This window comes from Electrona antarctica (assembly GCF_951216825.1).
Source record: "Electrona antarctica genome assembly, chromosome: 11".
Taxonomy (NCBI): domain Eukaryota; kingdom Metazoa; phylum Chordata; class Actinopteri; order Myctophiformes; family Myctophidae; genus Electrona; species Electrona antarctica.
In genome coordinates, this window is record NC_136792.1 from 52,366,594 (window position 1) to 52,385,714 (window position 19,121).

General features: G+C 45.8%; 1 protein-coding gene across 2 annotated transcripts in view; it reads right to left on the bottom strand.

Annotated features, from left to right (window-relative positions):
• Positions 1–19,121, bottom strand: part of prkd2 (protein kinase D2) — a 77,714-nt gene that overhangs the window by 56,439 nt on the left and 2,154 nt on the right. The window lies entirely within an intron of this gene.

The window sequence follows — 19,121 nt, forward strand, 5'->3', positions numbered from 1 at the left end:
CGACTGCCATCGACATACAAGTTGACGTTCACCTGGTCGACTGCCATCGACAAACAAGTTGACGTTCACCTGGTCGACTGCCATCGACATACAAGTTGACGTTCACCTGGTCGACTGCCATCGACATACAAGTTGACGTTCACCTGGTCGACTGCCATCGACAAACAAGTTGACGTTCACCTGGTCGACTGCCATCGCCATACAAGTTGACGTTCACCTGGTCGACTGCCATCGACATACAAGTTGACGTTCACCTGGTCGACTGCCATCGACAAACAAGTTGACATTCACCTGGTCGACTGCCATCGACATACAAGTTGACATTCACCTGGTCGACTGCCATCGACATACAAGTTGACATTCACGTGTGCATATGTGAGACTATGGGCCCTATTTTTGCCAGTGCCTTAGCCCAGTGTCAAGGACACCCAAAATGGTTCTCATTAGCCTGTGGACCCCCATTTGAAAATACATGCCAGGGACCCCCTTAAGGTTTGACCTGAATTATCTAGGCTATACTGTCCCCTATTTAATGGAATTTCTTTTTCATTGCCAGGTGTGTGTCTGTGTCTAAACGCAAGAGAAATTCAAGAGAATTTCCTTTTCTTACAAGCAAAGAGGAACCAATGTCATCAACCCTTTAGAAAGGAATTTAGAGAATGTTACCAACAGCCCTGCACTTCAAATGTTATTCATGACTCACTTTATGCTGCCTCTGTGCCTTTACCCTGACTCACATCACACTGCGTGTGCGTGTGTGCGTGCGTGCATGCGTGCGTGCGTGCGTGTTATCCAGAGGAGAGAGAGATATAACCAGGTTTACATTCCTAACCCAGTTTGCCTCTGCATTCCACAGCTAACTCTGTGAACCTGCGGGACTGGAGTGAGCAGTGGAAAGACTGGTGGGATTATCGCACACGCACGCACACACGCACACACACCTGGAATTGAAAATGAACTGAGGCACACATGATTAAAATGATTAAATTGCTCTGCCAATGGGGAATCCCGCCCCCTCTAGCGATGACATTGGTTCCTCTTTGCTTGTAAGAAAAGGAAATTCTCTTGAATTTCTCTTGCGTCACACACACACACACACACACACACACACACACACACACACACACACACACACACACACACACACACACACACACACACACACACACACACACACACACACACACACACACACACACACACACACACACACACACACACACACAGGAATTGAAAATGAACTGAGGCACACATGATTAAAATGCTCAAAATGGAAACACTAATCAGGCACTATAGTTTTGACGTTATACAGTCTGTATTTTTGCTAGTGCCTAATAGTTACCCCTGAACTTCTTTGCCATTTTTAGCCTATTTTGAAAAACAACAAAGTATAATGCACACCAGCGTGCATATAGCCTATATAAACAGTATTCACAGCAGGGCTCACAGTATAACAATCGAGAGGGATCCTGGACAACAATGACCTGCTCCCCCACATCAACAGGAAGTGTCTTTCAGGGCGCGTTACAGAATGCAGAGATCAAGGAGAGATGGATTTACACACGGAACATGGTCAGACCAACATGCTGTGCTTACATGTGTGTACGGAGTCGCACATACATGTATCACGCACACGCACAGTATCTCTCTCATACACACACAGTGTGTGTGTGTGTGTGTGTGTGTGTGCATGTCAGTACACCCAGACCTAGGCGACTAGGCGCGACAAAAAAACAATCGCTCACAGCAGCAGTCTCTTCCTGGCGGGAAAAGCCGCGTCGGCCAGAAAAACTGCTTTTTCCCGCGTGGGTGGAGCTTCATGTCCACCCACCATCCGTCTATAAAAACCAGGAAGAGATGACTGCTGCTGTGAGCGATTTTGCTGGGACGATTTTTCCGCACCTAGTCCCCTGTAGCATGTGGTTCCCAAAGTGGGATCCTTGAGGGAGTTCCAGGGGGTCCCCAGCAAAATGATAGTGAGGAACCAGAGGAGTTCCAGGGGGTCCCCAGCTAAATGATAGTTAGGAACCAGAGGAGTTCCAGGGGGTCCCCAGCTAAATGATAGTTATAGGAACCTGAGGAGTTCCAGGGGGTCCCCAGCTAAATGATAGTTAGGAACCTGAGGAGTTTCAGGGGGTCCCCAGCTAAATGATAGTTAGGAACCTGAGGAGTTTCAGGGGGTCCCCAGCTAAATGATAGTTAGGAACCTGAGGAGTTCCAGGGGGTCCCCAGCTAAATGATAGTTAGGAACCTGAGGAGTTCCAGGGGGTCCCCAGCTAAATGATAGTTAGGAACCTGAGGAGTTCCAGGGGGTCCCCAGCTAAATGATAGTTAGGAACCTGAGGAGTTCCAGGGGGTCCCCAGCTAAATGATAGTTAGGAACCTGAGGAGTTCCAGGGGGGTCCCCAGCTAAATGATAGTGAGGAACCAGAGGAGTTCCAGGGGGTCCCCAGCTAAATGATAGTTAGGAACCTGAGGAGTTCCAGGGGGTCCCCAGCTAAATGATAGTTAGGAACCTGAGGAGTTCCAGGGGGTCCCCAGCTAAATGATAATTAGGAACCTGAGGAGTTCCAGGGGGTCCCCAGCTAAATGATAGTTAGGAACCTGAGGAGTTCCAGAGGGTCCCCAGCTAAATGATAGTTAGGAACTTGAGGAGTTCCAGGGGGTCCCCAGCTAAATGATAGTGAGGAACCTGAGGAGTTAATGCCATTAAATGGGCGTCCGTAGCCTAATTGTCAAACTGGGGGGTCCTTGAAATTATACGGGTTGAGAATCACTGCTATAGAGCCGTAAAAATCTTCTCTCATGGGGGTCCCTGGCATATCGGTTTCAAATGGGGGTCCGCGGGCTAATTAGTGTCAACGTGGACGTGCAAATGTTTGGGAAACGCCTGGGCCATGGCTCAGCGGTCCAGGCACCTTGGCTGGACCGCGGGTTCGACTCCCGATCCCGACGGCCTTTATACTGCATGTCTTCCCCCCCCCATCTCTCTCCCCATGTCCTGTCAGCCTACTGTCTGTCCCTCCATAAAAAAATAAAATAAAGGCGAAAGCCACAAAAAAAACATAAAAAAAAAAAAGAATGTTAGGGAACCACTATAGCCTCTAGGTCTGGGTGTACTGGTATGTGTGTGCGTGTGTGCGTGTGTGCGTGCGTGCGTGCGTGCGTGCGTGCGTGCGTGCGTGCGTGCGTGCGTGTGGTAAGTAGGAGGAGGAAAGGGCTTAGTCTCCGTGGTGCAGGGGCTTGGGGGACAAAGCGCTCCATTCTCCTGTAATGGGTGGAGGAGGACGGGGAGGTAACGTGAGAGCTGCTCTCCACGCCAAGGAGAGGGATAAAGGAACCATGCATGCACCACCGCTCTGGAAGACCACGCTTTGTTGGGCCTGCCTCCATCCACTGTATCCACCAATCTCTCTCTCTCCCTCTCTCCCTCTTTCCCTCTCTCTCTCTCTCTCTCTCTCTCATTCTCTGAGGTTCTGGCCAGGTAAGCCGATAGGAACATGGACTGAGTCCACTCTCATGGGCGCCGCCGAACAACCGCTTTTATTCACACAAGACGACAGAGGAGCAGGAAGAGCAGTGTCCAATTAAGAGCAAGTCTGGAGGAGGAACTGAGACGACACAGGGGAGTGAGAGTGAGAGAGGGGGAGAGAGAGAGAGAGAGAGAGCAAGAGGGGGGGAGAAGAGAGAGAGCAAGAGGGGGGGAGAAGAGAGAGAGAGGGGAGGGGAGGGAGGGAGGAGAGAGAGAGAGAGGGAGGAGAGGGGGGGGAGAAGAGAGAGAGAGGGAGGGAGGAGAGAGTGAGGGAGGGAGGGAGGGAGGAGAGAGAGAGGAGGGAGGAGAGAGAGGGAGGGAGGAGAGGGGGGGAGGAGAGAGAGAGGGAGGGAGGGAGGGAGGAGAGAGAGGGAGGGAGGGAGGGAGGGAGGAGAGAGAGGGAGGGAGGGAGGAGAGAGAGGAGGGAGGGAGGAGAGAGAGGAGGAGAGAGAGGGGGGAGAAGAGAGAGAGAGGGAGGGAGGAAAGAGAGTGAGGGAGGGAGGGAGGGAGAGAGAGGGAGGGAGGGAGGGAGGAGAGAGAGGGAGGGAGGGAGGAGGAGAGAGAGGGGAGGGAGGGAGGGAGGAGAGAGAGGGGAGGGAGCACTCTTGAGAGCTGCTGCTGGACATCATTGCTTGCATGGTATCTGATGACAGAAAGAAGCACCTTGCCATGTGGAAACCCCCTGCCTGCCCCTCCCCTCCACACACTATACACAGTCACTGACTCACTATACACACATATGGCTCCATTTATTATTATTGTTGTCACTGCTGTTGTATCCTATACTGGCTCACCTGCCAGTGAGGAGCCCCCACCGGGACGACGTACTGTTGTATCCTACTGACTCACCTGCCAGTGAGGAGCCCCCACCGGGAGGACGTACTGTTGTATCCTATACTGACTCACCTGCCAGTGAGGAGCCCCCACCGGGAGGACGTACTGTTGTATCCTATACTGACTCACCTGCCAGTGAGGAGCCCCCACCGGGAGGACGTACTGTTGTATCCTATACTGACTCACCTGCCAGTGAGGAGCCCCCACCGGGAGGACATACTGTTGTATCCTACTGGCTCACCTGCCAGTGAGGAGCCCCCACCGGGAGGACATTACTGTTGTATCCTACTGGCTCACCTGCCAGTGAGGAGCGCCCACTGGGAAGATGTAGAGCATTCGACCTACTCCTCCCATTCGACAACTCCGTGCTGACAGACAGGTGCCGTCCCGGCCAGTATGTGCAGTGACAATATTGAAAAATACACAGGGAAGACACTTGAATATTATAACCACACCAGGGGGTCTAGTAATGTTAACGCCATATACAAAACAGAAAAAGTACAAAAAAAACGCGGCACTCTTTAAATTAAATTAAATGGCTCAGCTTTATAATCGATTATGTCACATCACTGCATCTGTAGCAGTGGCTCAGAGCCTATACCTGATGGCCTCAAAAGTATAATATCTCCCCCAGTCCATAGGGATATCCCTTTGGTCTAGTGGTTAAGATGTTGGACTTTCACGCGGGAGGCCCCGAGTTCGAATCCCGGGTGTTACACATCAATGCGGAATCGAGCGTGGCATCGCGAACCGTGATGCATTGCAGAATCAATGACCTTGCACACCTCTTAAAACATTGCATCTCTACAGCTACAATGTTCCCTTCTCTCTTCTTACACAGCTGGTTCCCTTCAACACAACCCTCTCTAATTAGGCTGCTATGTACTCCATCCAATGTCTGCAGTGCACACAGGCATGTGAACTGACACACGTATGTCCCCTTGGTTCCGTCTATATACCAGTTCAGGGCTGATGTCACATGTCTGCTCTTCAACCAGGCGGAATTCTCACATGTCTCTCCCCTTCTCCACTCCCTCCATTGGCTGCCGGTTGCTGAGTACAAAACTCTGATGCTGACCTTCAAAGCAACCAAAAAAGGTATGGCACCCCCATATCTTCAAAGTGTGATCAGAACCCTACCACCCGCCCTGTGTGCTCAGATCAGCCAACCCAGTCCCAGTCCCAGTCCCAGTCCCTGTGACTGGGAGGCGGGCAGAACATTCACTAAAACCGGGGACAACGCTCGCACACGTCCCAGACTCTTCTCCCTTCTTGCTCCAAAACTATGGAATGATCTTCCCATTGCAATCAGAACTGCAGACTCACTCCCAATATTCCGCCGTAGTCTGAAAATCGATCTCGATCAGACTCCATCTTAGCCCGCAGCACTATACTTGCACTACGGCCGGCCTTTTGCAGGGTCGTTACAATACTGACCTGGCTCCACATACCAACCTTAGAGTATATATGAATAGAGACGGCACCCGAGTTCTCCTCCCATCCACTTGCATTAAGTTGCTCAAAAGCGCATGAGGCGATTTCACTGTGCATTCTGGGTAGGAACAGAGTGCATTCTGGGATGGATTGGGCCCAAACACATGACGTGCTGCCGCTGACTATCATTGCAGGCATTCAGCGTTCACGTGTCATCGTGAACGTGCACAATGATAGTCAACGGACCAGCGCGTTCATGTGTTTGGGCCCACGCTGCAATATCAAATTCGGCCACTATGTCCATTTCGCCTCAGGGTTTCATCCGGGTGCCGTCTCTATTCATATATACTCTAAGATACCAACCATCCCTCCCTGTCAACGCTCACCCTGACCACATCTTTAACTGTCAATGTTTCACTGGAGAGCCACGGTAAAAACATCCACTGCTTTCATACCTCAGACCCCAAATGATTTACTTCATTTCGTATTTAGCATTCCATGTTCTTCAACCGAGTCGTAGTACGGCCCCGAGTTGGAACTGCTCTGTTCCCCCCTCTCCACACCAAGGGCAGTATTATGCGTGTCTTAAGTACCAGGTCTTATTACTTAACTTAATACCTGGAGGCGTGATCAATGCCATTTGGCTATTCTGAGTGGCCAAACAGCATTGACCACGCCTCCAGGTCTTAAGTTAAGTCATACGACCTGGTACTTAAGACACGCATAATACTGCCCAATATCTCTTCGCCAAAATAGCCGATCGACAAGCCCACAATGCATCGCAGCTAATGTTAAATTGACAATAAATAGGAATAAAACTTTTTGTTGAATAAACATTAAATGTTTATTCAGTATAGGTCAAATTTTGACCTATACTCTTTCTAATAAACATTTTAATAAGTTATTTTGTACCATTTGGAACCGAAATAAGGAACCGTTATAGGAACCGGAATCGATAAGCAGATTCACAAAAATCCCAACATGTGTGTGTGTGTGTGTGTGTGTGTGTGTGTGTGTGTGTGTGTGTGTGTGTGTGTGTGTGTGTGTGTGTGTGTGTGTGTGTGTCTCTCTCTCCCTTGTGGCTCTGAAAGCGCCTCCGTGTTGTGCTGTTGTCTTTGACATGAGGAAAGGAATTCTCCGGGCCAACAGGCTGGTACTGATCCAGTCTGTAATGCCAGCAGCAGCGAGACATGCTCAGTGCCGCTGCGCTCAACTGGATTTAGGGCACGGAACAGTTCTTAGCGGAGCTAATCACTGGATTAGAATCATAAGGTCTGCTTGTGTCCTTCACAAAAAAAACAAGAGTTTGAGCAGGAGAATATGGGCTGAGGAACAAGCACAAGTCATCAAAATGCACTCACTGCTGTCATTAGCAGGCAACAGTGCAGCACTATCTCTCTCTCTCTCTGTTTCTGGCACAACAGCACCACTTTTGCCCCTATTGGTACTCATAGTCACACACATAGTCAGGTTAACACGGACATTGCTGTTCCTTGGAGTGGTTGCACCACTCAAAAAAAATAATCACTTTTGATACAGTATCTCATTTGGAGATTGAAAATAGCTATTGAAGCTTCTGTTCTTGTAAGATCCTCTCTCTCTCTCTCTCTCTCTCTCTCTCTCTCTCTCTCTCTCTCTCTCTCTCTCTCTCTCTCTCTCTCTCTCTCTCTCTCTCTCTCTCTCTCTCTCTCTCTCTCTCTCTCTCTCTCTCTCTCTCTCTCTCTCTCTCTCTCTCTCTCTCCGTTTGCCGTGCGCTTTGAATAATCAAATGTCCTCATGATGAGGCTTTGCTATCAGAGCGCCTAGCGGTACGGAAGCAGCGGGCTGTCATGCAAAGCCGCTCCGCTAAACCGTACGATGCAAATCATCACACCATGGAATGGAGAGTAAAAGAAAAAATACAGTCACATACAGTATAGAGTGCAGAGGAAAGCAGTGTTGCCAGATTGCGTGAGAGAAATAAGTAGTCGGGTCCAATTTGAAAATAGACGATCTACAAGCTCACAACGCAATGAGACGCGTTCAGGGACGGATTAACCCCCCCTGGGCCGGTAATATTTGCAGGGCCCATTTTCGTGTTTTATCATCTTTTTAACCTAAATTTAACAAAATCAACAGCCAATGAAGGGCCCCAGGGGCCCTTCATTGTGTCAAACCTAGTACCTCACGGTCTAATTCCCCCGAAGGCCCCCTGAGAGCCAAGGGCCCCTGGGCCACGGCCCAATGGCTAATTTGTCCCTGGACGCGTTGTGAGCTTGTAGATCGGCCTATTTTCAAAACAATCGTGGAGAAAAAAAAGACAAAAATGTGGAATATTCTTTGAAACATTTTAAGAACAACCCTAATCTTGTATGGGGGTTCCTTCCTGGCACAAAATATTTAGGATGTAGGGTCCTTAGTTGTGACAAAGACATTAATATTCTGGAGGTCCTTGACGTGAAAATGTGTGAGAATCACTGGCGTAAACGACATTAGGAAACATGAAGCCCAAATAAGCAACACTTTAGGAATAAGCCCAAAAAAACCTATACCAGCTACCAATATTTACAATCTAATACTTTACAGAAGAAGAAGCCCAAAGGCGCTTATAATAAGCACACATGGCAACACTGGAGGAAAGAGAAAGCAGAGGTAGAGAGATGTGCGTGCGTGCGTGCGTGCGTGCGCGAAGGGGGATTTTTTTTTCACAGGTGGAAATTAAGCATGCTTGAGCTCACCGTTTGAATAACAGACACGGCGGTTCCCTTCGGGGGATTAATAGATAAAATATTTATCGCTGCGAAGCGAAGCCCGCGTATACAGTAGGGCCTTTAGTTTGACAGATTAGGCTGTTGATCCAGAGAGGGCGTGTCGTCACCACGCAGTGTGCCAAAGCGTCGGCCTGATAAAAGGTGTGGATTGTTTCCATGTAAGAACATCCTCCTCCTGGCCTGTGATTTGTCATTTTGTTGATGGAGTAAACTTTAGTCATTGAGCAACAACACCGGTTTTCACCTGTGTGTTGTTGTATGATAATAGAGCAGGGGTGCCCAAAAGGTAGATCACGTCACAAAGGCTGTGCAGGTAGATCACATGACATGTCCCTAAAACATATATCATTTAAATAAAATAATATATAATTTGGCATCTGACACTTGAATTAATTAAGGTGACTTGATTGATTGACATCAAAAAGGGCAAACATCACAAAAAATAAAACTATTTCCATTTCCCCCCCTTTATTTCCAATTCCAAGTGTGTTTGTCATGTTATGTAACTCCAGCTCAGCTTTTCCAAAGCCCCCTCAGGTAACAATTTTCAGCAATGAGATCATATCTTTTTGGTGGGTAGATCTTGTTGAGATGGTCATTTTGAAAGTAGCTCTCAAGTACAAAAAGTCTGGGCACCCCTGTAATAGAGCGTCGAAGTCTGACGTCAATATCGGTATAGAGAGAGGGTTCACGGGTTCATGTACTTTTTATTTGCATTGTAATCCCCATAGGGGGATTTTTAGACCGCCTCATGATATAAGAACTGTGTTTGAAAAATAAACATGTCATCCCGCCCGGTTTCACTCATCATCAGAATCAACTGCTGAATTAGTTAAATTTTCGCTAGAAACAGACCGATTCATATACGAGTGACTGACTGTCGCAAACGATACAGAGACACCTCCCTGACAATAACACCGAGACAGCTTGTTTATTTTTGTACCACAATGCTTATATGAAACGATTTTTAAGATGACCCCATGTTATTCTCCATAGAGAAATTACTTCCGTGAGCCAAGGGGATGAGCAAGTGACGTCAGGACCGTGAACCAGGGGATGAGCGAGTGATGTCAGGACTTCGGTGCTCTTTAACCAGACATAATAACCAGACAGTGGCCTTGTGGTTAAAGTGTCCGCCCCGGAAACTGGGAGGTCGGGGGTTCGATTCCCGGCCGGGTCATACCAAAGACTGGGACCCAATGCCTCCCTGCTTGGCACTCAGCATCAATGGGTTGGATTGGGGGGTCAAATCAACTAATCAAATGATTCCCGAGCTGGCTGCGGCTCATACCGCTACTTGGCTGCGGCTCATACCGCTACTTGGCTGCGGCTCATCGCTCCAAGAGATGGGGAGAACAAATTTCACTGCGGTAACGTGTGACAAATCGTACGACTTTGATAATGGTTGAGGGGTTAGGATGTCACAAAAAAGGTGTATTTTCAATTGGGCCTTTTGACTCATTCAGCTTTCAGGAAGAAACCAAAAATACACACACAGGGAAGACATATTTTAATTTTCTATAACCACACCTGGGGGTCGATTAGAGTAATGTTAATTCCGTAGACACTTAAAAAAAATCACGGCACTCCATCTTTAACCAATTACAGTAAACCATACTGTACTTAGTTGACTGGGTTCCCCCAAGGCCAGGGCTCTATATCAGGTCTGCTAGTATTTTTGCTTAAAAGATGTGGTGTCGAGGGAAACAATTAAACAAACCTCAACACCAATCCCAAGACAGCTGCTCTACAAGCTCACGACGCATCACGTTGTGATTTACCTACATGGCGTCGTACGACACCGTGTCGAGCGAATCGATGCAACGTGTTTCGGAAAAACGGCTATTTTCGGCGCGCCATGAAAATCTGACATTGGAGACATCGGTGACCTTCGGAGACACGGTGACCTTCGGAGACACGGTGACCTTCGGAGACACGGTGACCTTCGGGACTTTCGGTTGTAAAATGCAGATTCTAACGAAGTCCCGGACGGAGCCTCAACAAACTGGGTTGTTTTCACACACAGACAGCACCACCTTGTTTATCACACGGACTGAGCCTTTATCTGGACGATCAGGACCTACCATTAAACTACAGTGTGTGTGTGTGTGTGTGTGTGTGTGTGTGTGTGTGTGTGTGTGTGTGTGTGTGTGTGTGTGTTACATGTACAAGCGAGTGCGGTAAACAGGAGGTGGTGTGCAAGATCTCATTCCCAGGGCTGGTCTGCTTCTCCAGGGACACAGAGATAAAGAAACAGCCTGTTCCACAACCAAGCTGGAAACAATGGCTCAGGCAACTGTGTGTGTGTGTGTGTGTGTGTGTGTGTGTGTGTGTGTGTGTGTGTGTGTGTGTGTGCGCGCGCACGCGCTCGATGGCTAATATTTCATTTTGTTGATTCCCGACGTCTTCATTACCACTAATTGCAGATTTCCTCTGAATTCCTTCCTTTTTTATGCACACTATGGGCTCTATTTTCCTCCATGCTAAACCCTTTATCTCTAAACTACTTTGCCTTTTTTTTTTTTTTTTTTTTTTTTACAATTTTGAAAAACATTTTTGAATACTTAAAATAATAGACAATCTACAAGCTCACAACGTGTCAATGTAGATTGGCTATTTTAACTATTCAAAAATGTTTTTCAAAATAGTAAAAAAGAAAAAGAAAAGGCCAAGTAGTTTAGGGATTAGGGGTTTAGCATGGACGGATTAGGGGTTTAGCATGGACGGATTAGGGGTTTAGCATAGACGCAGTAGGCCGTCATGTACTGCAAGCAGACGGACACAAACCGATGGATACCGGAGAACTCGCCAGTCTTCCAACTCGCCGCAGCGACAATTCTTCATCAATGTCTTCATCGTTATATGCTAACATGCGGTCTTCATCAGTGTAGTGCAGTATATGTCAAACCCACAGATGTTATGGTTCATTTCCAAAGTCATCACATTATTTTGTGCAATATTAAATGGTCAGCTAGGTAATGATAAAGGTAATTGAGTATGTGAATACCAATGATAGTAGGCCTACCAATTCAGGATATTGTTTCGGTACTTTGGTGTTTAAACTTTTAGCATTCCTACTTCATCTAGTGTAAACTCTAAACAACTATCCTCTCTCTCTCTCTCAATTCAGTGCAATTTAAATGAAGGTGAAGTCAAACTAAAATGCACTAAACCCGCGGCGAGTCGGAAAACCGGCGAGTTCTCCGGATACCAAACTGATTTTTTGTGATTGGGCTCAGTGAGACTCACTGGGATATGATGCAAGTTCGTAAAGTTTGTTCAATGCTGACGTTACAAATTCAAATGAGAAAATTCTATAAAAAAAATTCTATAAAAATCTATTTGATAATGGTCTGCACAATATGGACACAATTGCACGCACACACACACACACACACACACACACACACACACACACACACACACACACACACACACACACACACACACACACACACACACACACACACACACACACACACACACACACACACACACACAATGAATATGGGTTAGGGTAATTGACCATTTAAGTGTAAATCTACACATAAATGTTATTTTAGAATATATTTGATTTGATATAAGTCAATTCTTATTTTGAATTACGCGGACCATACGCTTAAAACACTTCCTAGGACTTGAGGAAAATATTTTATTTTGAAGGCCGATGGGAAGTCAAATGTACCATTATATCATTTCTGATTGGGCGGGCAGGATCTTTAGAGAAATTTAGACCAACCTGAACACCGTTTGCCATCAGTGCCGATAACCGACAGGGTGCTGATGGAAATTGTGTTACTGTTGGTCATAGAAGGAGAAGATAGATGGATACATAAACTGACATGATGTTATCATAGTCAGTCTGTATTTCAGGGTTTATGGGGAATTGACCCGCCAAAACATTTCGGTCGCGCCACTATGTGGCGCGTGCAGGGACGCACCCCGCCCCCCCCATAGTCCTGTCCACCCTAGTGGGGCAGGCTAGAACCGGCCATAACAAGCTAACTTTGTTTTATGGTCAAGGAAAATCACAGCTCGTTCAATAAACAAACTTAATTAGCCTATATACTGGGTTAAAGCTGCATTGAGGACAGCAACAGGTTAGTGAGCAGCAGGTAAAGTCGCCGGTTTTTCTACAAATGTATTTTTCTTCTCGGACATTTTAGATTATATGTTCAAAAATACAGATGCTTTGAGTTAATGGCCCAAGAAGAATGAAGACGAGGAAGAAAGAGGGCAAAGAGAAAACGGTAAGGAAACAGGACGGAGGCGTACGAGTGCAGGAATTTAAGATTGCGACACATTACAAGTTTACACCAGGTATTAAAGGCCGAGACAGAGTCCGTTCTTGCCTTACGGAGGGGAGTCAAACTCACACAAAAAAACGCAAGCTTATTTTCAGTCCTTACAGAGTGCCTGCGTGAGTTGCGGATCACGTAACTGACGCAAGGGGAGACATTTCTCTCACCCTCCGTTGCGCTGGGGCTTATTGCGTGGATTACGTTCGACTCTGGAAGGTACTGTGTACGGTATAAATTCATTTGAGCAAGACAGAGGATGAGGAAAGGCCACGGGGAGTAGGAGGAGGTAGGTGTTCCTCTCACTGTAAGAGGAAACAGATGCCATTATCCCTCGTTATCCCTGGGACAATAGACTGCTGACATGACTACACAGGAGAGGAGGAAAAGAAAGAGGTTAAACGAAATAGGCTGAAGCAGTTGCAGGTTTTCAACCCTTTTCAACATCACGGTCCATTATTTATTCGGCATTTGAGCCACGGACCACCATTGTTTTGATGAGATTTAGCCTCTCAGACCCTCATACTAATATTATATTATATTTTGTTGTCGTACATTAACATTTTGTCCACAATTCCATGCTGTATTGATGTGGTACCATAGGAGAGATAACAGGCAAACGTTGATAATTATTATTCTACATTTTCCAATTGTGTGGACTTCTTGTAAATCAAGTAATGCAGATGTTTAACAATAATTTAACTCTTGAGAGTGTAAAGGTAAACCAAATGGACCCTTTTCATGTATAAGGGTCCATTTGGTTACCAACTCTCCATGATTTAGCTGGGGAGTGGGGACCACCTGAAGGTGGAACCAGCTCAAGGACCACTTGTGACAAACTGACATGTTGAACCATACAACACAGTATGGCAGCCCCTAGTACCCCCCTTCACATTCAGTAGATCCTGTGATCTTTTGTGGTCAGATGTAATTTCCTGGGTTCTAGTAGGACTATAGTAAATAATAAAAATAATAATTCGCTATAAAATGGTGTACAAAAAATACATATTTAGCCCCATGTTCGAATGTCCCCACCCCCCTGTCAAATATAGCTAAAATCTCTAAAACGAAAGAAAAAACATGAACCTTGGTTGAAAAAAACTAAAGTTGTCCTTTAAGAACTTGGTTAAAGGATCAATTGGTCTAAGAACGAGTTGCCTGAAATGTTCAGTTGACTTAACAGCAAAGCCATTGCATAAAGAAATTAAATAGAAGATATTAAATCAAATCACATTAAGTGAACGATGAAACCGAATAGTGTGGACGGGTCAGAGTAGGAGGGCACACTGAGGTAAGTGATAAACAAAATGACAGAATGAATCAGAGATGCTTCATGGCGGGCTGAACGGAGATAGAAAGACTTAACCCATTTTGGACTGAGGTCGATTAAAAAAAAAAGGCTTCTAAATCCTAACATTTTTCTGAAAACCCCATGTTTCTATGTCAATAGTGCTCAACCTTTTTCATGTCAAGGACCCCCAGAATGATCTCTATTGGGCCACGAACCCCCATCTCAAAATATGTAGTTCCAGGGACCCCCCAGAACTTCCAGAAGCCAATATTTGAGTTAAAAATGTTCGCTCTGAAATATATATTCAAAGATTTGTGCCACATTTTCACGACTTTTCAAAAAATAGCAGACCTACAAGCTCGTAGCGCGCCACTCGGTGGTGCGCTATGAGCTTGTAGATCTGCTATTTTTCAATAGCTAAAGTAGAACAGAATGCTTAAAACACCAAAAGGGGTTCTCCTCCCAGAAAGACTTCAACTGTCGACAATAAGCTTCTGAGCCGACACACACAAGTTTGGGGGATAACCAGCGCATATGCACATAGACTTTGCCTAGCATGTTATAGGTGCAAAAGCTGGGACTGAACCCAAAATAATTGGGTTCAGCGCCGGTTGCTGGGAGAGAGTGCGCTGAATGGAAAAACGTGTCAGTGGAACACAAGGATGGAGCCTGGGTGAATAAACAGCGTGGGTGACTCACCCTTCTAGTGACGAGGGGAGGGGGAGGGGGGAGGAATGGTGACAACACATGCCAAACTGCATAAACTTCCCCTGATGCGCACGCACGCGCACACACACAATACAACTCATACAGTACGATGCCAAGCTGTGAGTTCAATAAACTTTTGGACAATATACCCATAATTTGTTTTAGTCAGGCCGTGTGAGAGTGTGTGTATACGTGCGTCTATTTGTGTGTGTGTGTGCGTGCAGTATGTGAGTATGTGAGAGAGAGAGAGAGAGAGAGAGAATGGTGTGTGCGTGCATGAGAGCATGCTTTGAGATGAACCCCTTACATTTAGTTGACCATCTACTCCATATACAGCAGTGGTTCCCAAACTTTTCATGTCAAGGAATAGAGGGTATGCGTGTGACATCATCATCAAACCAGGAAGTTATGCAGGAATGCCTAATGAGTGTCAACTACTTTCTGGCCTTGGCAGCCCATGAATCCAAAGTCCTATCTGATTTCATTAAACAACATTTAACAATGTTTAACTCACTTTGCCTATTGCTTTGCCACTCGATTTGCCACTCGATGTGCCATTCACTTTAAGCATGCGCATACCCTCTATTGACACTAATCAAACCCGCGGACCCCCCATTTGTAAAGACATGCCAGGGACCCCCCATAAGAGAAGATTTTTTACGGCTCTAGCAGTGATTCTCAACCCGTTCAATTTCAAGGACCCCCCAGTTTGACATGCATTAGTCAACGGACCCCCATTTAATGGCATTTCTATCTCTGGGACCCCCCAATTTATATTGTAAAATCAATGTTAATTTAACTCTGAGTGCACAAATGAAACGGGTCCATTTGGTTCCATTTGTACACTCTCAGAGTTACAGACCCATAAGGGTCCATTTGGGCCCAAGCTAATCATTTAGCTTTTTATGCAAAAAAAATAAATGAATACAAGAAACTGGCGATTATCTCAAATACTTGCTGATTAGGTGATTATGTAATTATTGTACGAGGCCTGTACTGTATGTAGACTTACTAGACTAGATCACCCCACGAGAGGAACTCATGTTGAGGGAAGTTAGTTATAGTCCTGTTTGCAACAACAGCTGAAAGAGATCAGCTCGACTGATATGATCTAAGGTACTGTACTTACTGTAACTGACTTGTAACCTGGCTTAAGAATCTGAATAATTTTATTTTCCTCCACTTCTTTGGTAGCCTGGCTAATAAGCCAGACTCAGCCAATTGTTTTTTTTTTGCCAACGGCAGATTGGTGTCTGGCTTACACCGGGGCTCCACCGGGCGCGTCAGTGTCGCGTCTCCGTCACCGTCAGGGAATGTTCCCTTTTTAATCAATGAAGGGTGGCTCCACTGCCCGCGTTGCGTGACATTAACGCGTGCATTAAAATTGAACCGGTGCGTTTTTTGACGCACGCGACGGAGACGCAACGCGTCCGGTGGAGCCCTGGCGTTATTAGCCATGCAGGCTACTTCTTTGGAACATTTTAAGGTCAAAACAAAACAAAAAAAACAATAACATTAACTTAAAAAGCAGATGACCTGCATAAAATATACACCACGGTTAAGCCCTATAACCACACCAAAGGGTCACAATGCAACTCCTTGGGTCCAAACGGTTGCAAGGAGTTAACGCTAAAACCGTCTCGACCCTTGTGGTGTGGTTTGGGGCCATTGCATTCCATGCGTTGAATCACTAGGGTCAACGTGGGTCAACGTGCAACAGGACATACCACACCGCAGGGACAACGCTAAAACCGTCTTGACCCTTTGGTGTGGTTAGGGCAGTAGAGTAGAGTGGCTCATAAGAGGATCAGTCTAAAATGTATGAATTTGAGACACTATCTAGAAATCTACAGCCGTTTCGACCGAAAATCTACCGATAATTCCCAGTAGGTTACTTATTAAGCCGATCTTATCTAGCCGGTCGGCTCGTCTGGAGCCTACTGGCTGCGATTGGCGTTGATGACACGTTAACCGATCTTATCGGTCTATTCAGGTCTACTGGACATGCTGGGAGCCTACTGAAAACGACAAGCCTCCTCATACCCTCCCCTAAACTTAACCGCAAGCATGTCGCAGCGCGGCCCTAATATTAACGCATGTTCGCCAACCTTAACCCTGTGTGGGGGCCTTAACAGTATATATATATCCTATGATATTTAGTCGCGCACACATACACGCACACACAGATTTAACCCATTTTGGGGCGGGAACCCCTTTTGGTGTTAACATTATGTTATGCTTTAGCTATTGAAAAATAGCAGATCTACAAGCTCATAGCTCATAGCTCATTTTTTATTAAACGTGAAATGAAATGAAATGTTTGAATATATTCTTTCAGAGCAAACATTTTTAACTCAAGTCTTTGCTTCTGGAGGGTCCCTGGGACAACATATTTTCAGATGGGGGGGGGGGGGGGGGGGTCGGTGGCCAATTTAGAATTGTTGGGGTCTTTGACATGAAATAGTTTGAGAACCACTGACATAGAAACAGAGGGTTTTTCAGAAAACTGTCAGGATGTAGAAGACATTTTTAGAATCTGATCTCAGGTCAGAATGGGTTAAGGAAGGAGGGTAGTGTGTGGTGAGTAGGTGGGCAGGGCAGGTATAGGACTAAGGGTGGTGTTTCCTGGAAGCACGTACGGCCAGTTTGGAGAGGTTTACAAAGCAGCTCTGCTTATTATCCTCCTCAGGCTCCAGGACCCATGCATGGAATGGAAATCTGTTAATCTAATAATTTTAGTGGCTAATTGGCTGGCAAAAAAACGCAAAGCGCCTGCTGACTCAAACCACCACATGACCTGGAGCCATGGGATAAAACACTGGATTGCCGTGAGGAAATTGCAATTACATACATATTTGGGGTTGAAACAAAGCATGGACAGGTAAATGGAAATGGGTTGTGGGGGATTGTGATCAGTGCTGGAAACATGTACTCAAGTACTGTACCTAAGTACAGTTTTGAGGTACTTTTACTTTACTGGAGTATTTTCAATCTTCAATACTTTTACTTCTTCTACTCTCCACTATACATCTCAGAGGCCAATATTGTACTCCAACTAGAATTATCTGAAAACTTCAGTTACTATAAGTTACTTTGTAGATTTTGATTGTAAATCCAATCCAATCACCCTCGTAATTCAGGGCAGGCTTATAGCCTGCATGGGCAGCATTCCTTTTCGGGTATGTGATCCGGTCGGGAGCGGATGATATCGCTACGTCATGTTGTAGTCATTGTTTTGTAGTCATCAGGATGATATCGCTACGTCATGTTGTAGTCATTGTTTTGTAGTCATCAGGATGATATCGCTACGTCATGTTGTAGTCATTGTTTTGTAGTCATCAGGATGATATCGCTACGTCATGTTGTAGTCATTGTTTTGTAGTCATCAGGATGATATCGCTACGTCATGTTGTAGTCATTGTTTTGTAGTCATCAGGATGATATCGCTACGTCATGTTGTAGTCATTGTTTTGTAGTCATCAGGATGATATCGCTACGTCATGTTGTAGTCATTGTTTTGTAGTCATCAGGATGATATCGCTACGTCATGTTGTAGTCATTGTTTTGTAGTCATCAGGATGATATCGCTACGTCATGTTGTAGTCATTGTTTTGTAGTCATCAGGATGATATCGCTACGTCATGTTGTAGTCATTGTTTTGTAGTCATCAGGATGATATCGCTACGTCATGTTGTAGTCATTGTTTTGTAGTCATCAGGATGATATCGCTACGTCATGTTGTAGTCATTGTTTTGTAGTCATCAGGATGATATCGCTACGTCATGTTGTAGTCATTGTTTTGTAGTCATCAGGATGATATCCCTACGTCATGTTGTAGTCATTGTTTTGTAGTCATCAGGATGATATCGCTACGTCATGTTGTAGTCATTGTTTTGTAGTCATCAGGATGATATCGCTACGTCATGTTGTAGTCATTGTTTTGTAGTCATCAGGATGATATCGCTACGTCATGTTGTAGTATAACAACATAGTATATACCGGTAGTCAACAATCATCCGGAACTTCCTTTTCCCTCAAACTGATTTTTCTCAATAAAAGCCGCAGGCTATGAGAGCTTTTATTGTTATTCTTCCGGTTTGAGGGAAAGGGAAGTTCCGGATGAGTCGATCTACCTGCCTGATGACTACAAAACAATACTACAACATGACGTATCGATATCATCCACTCCCGACCGGTTCACACGGCAATTTCGTAACACAGACCAGGCTTTCCCCCGAGGTGGAAAGCCTGGTGACGCGAGGTTAGGGCAGGCT